Here is a 3,885-nt window from a genome sequence, read left to right as displayed (position 1 = left end):
TCGCGGTGTGTGTGTGTGTGTGTGTGTGTGTGTGTGTGTGTGTGTGTGTGTTTATCGCCAGAAGATCTATTGTGTTCTTTTTGAGGGTTTCAATCTTCTTGCTCTGCTTATCTAGTTGTTTTTTCGGTTCTTGAAATTGTTGATATGACTTGTCTCTGAACTCACCGAGTTTTTTCAGAAGCACCATCTTGAATTCTGTCATTTAAGCTGCATATTTCTATGTCTGTAAGCTTATTTTCTGTAGATTTTTCTCTTTCTTTCTGAGATGGCTTGTTACCTTGGTTGTTCATGGTGTTTAACGGACTATTTCTCAGCCTGGGCGTTAATGGCAATGTATTCTGCTTTTTTCCAGAAAGAAGATTTATTATATAAGGTCTCTCTTTAGCCTGCTGCAAAGAAGGCGCTTTTCTTTTGGTTTCTAGTAGGCTGTGTCTAATCCTCTTGGATCCCTGCTTTATATAAAGCCTAAATAATGCCTTTTAAAATTTTCTTGTAGATATTTAATCACATTCGCTACCCTCAGTTTCAGTCCTTGTCAGTGTCAGGGACAGTCTCGGCAGTATTTGCTCAGATTCCCCTGAGGCTCTGCGGTGGTTGGTCTTGGAAAGTATGGAGGAGGGGCCCTCTGGGTTGGAGGTTGAGGACTGAGGCTCAGTCTCGGTTTTGTAACCAGAGCCAGTAAAAATCAACTGTTGTTTCTCTGCGGTCTCATCCCACTTCTCTGCTTTCTGATGACTTGGCCCTGCCGCCGGCTGCGTGGAACTTGCAGCACTTCCAGGCAGGGCTGTTCAGGGAAGTTGCCACACCTTCTCCCCTCCCCCTCCTACTGCAGGGAGCTCCGGAGGCTCTGAGAGGCAGCTTCTTTATTTCTTCCAGTCCACCGCTTGACACCTGGGGTTCTGACCTGTGGTAGCTCTTATGTGCAGATCCCATGCTCAGACGTGGTGGCAAGCAGTTTGGGTGTTTTTTTTGTTGAGTTTTAGATATTCAGCTTATTGTTGTTCCAAGGAGAGAGATCTGAGGACGTCTCTCACTCCACCATGTTTCCCAGAATCCTTCTTGTCTTTTCTTTTTATTGATGGCTTCCTTTGCTGTGCAAAATCTTTTAGTTTGATATATTTCCATTTGTTTGTTTTATCTTTTGTTTCCCATGCCTGAGGAGATATGTCCAAAAAAATTACTAAGGGCAATGTCAGAGAGTTTACTCTCTATGTTTTTTTCTAGGAGTTTTATGGTTTGGATTTATTTCTGCGCTCTCTATTCTGTTCCATTGATCTATATGTCTGTTTTTATGCCAGGACCATGTTGTTTTGATTACTATAGTCTTGTAGTATAGTTTGATCAGGTAACGTGATACCTCTTACTTTTTCCTTCTTTCTCAAGATTGCTGTAGCTATTCAGGATCTTTTGTGGTTCCATATAAATTTTAGGATTATTTGTTCTAGTTGTGTAAAAAATGCTATTGTTCCATTGATCTATATGTCTGTTTTTATGCCAGGACCATGTTGTTTTGATTACTATAGTCTTGTAGTATAGTTTGATCAGGTAACGTGATACCTCTTACTTTTTCCTTCTTTCTCAAGATTGCTGTAGCTATTCAGGATCTTTTGTGGTTCCATATAAATTTTAGGATTATTTGTTCTAGTTGTGTAAAAAATGCTATTAGTATTTTGATAAGGATTGCATTGACTCTATAGATTGCTTTGGGAAGTATGGACATATTAATGATGTTAATTCTTTCTGTCCATGACGATGCATACAAGATTGATTTGATTTTGTCTTGTCAATCTGCCTCTTGTTGATTCGATTATTCAGCCACCCCAAAAAGAACCAGAGGAAGGAAAGGAAAATTTTTCTATTCCCCACGGTTTTAATGTTGTGTGCAGGATTTTCACTGGCTGGTAAAATTCTTCACTGGCTAGCTGAGAAATTGCTTTCCCTGGCTGGTGCACTGGGTTGTGCCCTGAGGGGTCTGGAAAAAAGGGATTACTCTGACATTCTAAGAGTATGTTATTTTAGATGCAAAAAGACAAGAGATGGTCTCACTTAAGGTTACAACTAACCTTTGTCAAGAAAGTTACAGGCCTAGGACTGACTACCCACCATGACCCACTCGTAGGAATTTTTATGTTCAGACAACCTATGTGGTTAATTTCAGTCTCTGAGTTTATAGGGCCCACCATGCAGGCCTCCCATGAGCTTGTCAGATTTAGTATGTGGCCCTTTTTTTTTGTCCACATAAGGTACCGTAAAGCAAGCCTTCCTGCTCTTTTTTGGCAACTCCTGCACAAGTGACCTGTATGCCCTTAGCTTGGAGGTCAGGTCTGAGTGTGTTCTTTATATCTTCTAGAGAAAGGGAAATTAAAGTAGGTAGCTGTGTGTTCTTTGGAGAAGTTGGAGTCTTGAGATCTGGCTGAGCTGATTGAGCTGGGTTTTGAGAATGGAGGTTTAGACCAGGCACTATGATTACACCAAAGTTATCGGACAGGCCCGAAGGCCCCTTGGAGAAAACCCCCATCACAGGAGAAATAGATGGCCAGACCCTCGTCCAGACCCTACTACAAATGACCCAGGAAATGGCTCTGCTGGAAGCTGACATTCAATGTTACATAGTAGCCATAGTGGAGGTCTTTCCTACTAAAGTTAATTGGTCAAAAGTTGAATTATGTACTCAGGAAAAACATCTAAAAGCATTCATTGAACGTTTTATATAAACTCTCCAAAGACACACAGCATTGAATCTGGAAGTTCCACAGCACAGAAACCTTGTAATATCTGCTCTAGTGGGAAATTTTCTCCCAGATTAAATAATAAAAAAAAAATTCAAAATAGCATGGTTGGGTGGTTGAAGCTACTGCTAACTGTGATAATGGAGGCTGCCATGCAATTCTTTCAGAATAGTTTACAGAAAAGCAGAAGAAAATAAGAATTAAGGCAACAATTCTTGGTCTACAACTTGAATCTTTAGAGAAGCAAAAATATGACTCAGAATTAATCAAATCCCACTCAGAGCTCTTCCTCTTTGTCTCCAGACAATTGTAGGTATTGCAAGAAACAAGGACATTGCATAAGAAATTGTCCTGCACTTAAGAAGAAGGAAAGTTTGAGAAGCAACTTCCCTAAGTACATGCACTCTCAGAAGGTGCATTTTTCTTCTCCTGAGAAGGAATTTCCCATCAGGTGACGGGGTCAGTGGATCCTCAGTTGCACCCCAGAGCCTACCATTAAACTTAAAGTAGAGGATTGGAAACTGAATTTTTTTACCACTTTTTTTTTTTTAACATTTACTATGAAACAAACTTTACACTATGTACTTTCTTCTTCCTTTGTATTATACCTTTCAGATTGATGTCCAGGTCTGGTAATGTTAGATCTTGAACATTTTTATTGGCACAAGAATATGGAATGCTTCACGAATTTGGGTGTCATCCTTACGCAGGGGCTGTGCTAATCTTCTTTGTATTGTTCTAATTTTAGAATTTGTGCTGCTGAAGCAGCACTGAAACTAGATTTCTTAATTGACTCTGGTATGACTTTCTATACAATCTGTTCAGAAGATCTGCCACTACCTGTCACATCTGATTCTATTCATGCTGTTGGAATCTCTGAGCAACCTATTTCATTGCCCATATATCAGCCCACTCCAATATCTTTAGGCCTTCATAACACCCATCATGCCTTTTTAGTTTCAAACTGCTCACCAGCAAATCTCTACGGCAGAGATTTGTTATGTAAATTTAATGCCAGTATAAAATGTAATGAGAAGAGCATTTTTATTTTCTTGCACTCAAATTAAGCCCCGAATCTCTTACTTTCTTTATTAGAAAGTCATCCTGATTTAAATTTCTCTGAAGAGGATGAATTTTTAAAAGATACCCCAATTAG

At 39.7% G+C, this 3,885-nt stretch overlaps 1 non-coding gene across 1 annotated transcript; it reads right to left on the bottom strand.

Annotated features, from left to right (window-relative positions):
* Positions 1–3,394: 3,394 nt before the first annotated feature.
* LOC112477049 lies at positions 3,395–3,500 on the bottom strand. The gene has a single exon (XR_003045308.1). It is a non-coding gene; the product is annotated as a U6 spliceosomal RNA (small nuclear RNA).
* Positions 3,501–3,885: the final 385 nt, after the last annotated feature.

Source organism: Pteropus alecto, unplaced genomic scaffold (assembly GCF_000325575.1).
Source record: "Pteropus alecto unplaced genomic scaffold, ASM32557v1 scaffold52, whole genome shotgun sequence".
Lineage (NCBI taxonomy): Eukaryota > Metazoa > Chordata > Mammalia > Chiroptera > Pteropodidae > Pteropus > Pteropus alecto.
This window is presented reverse-complemented; position numbering and strand designations above follow the sequence as displayed.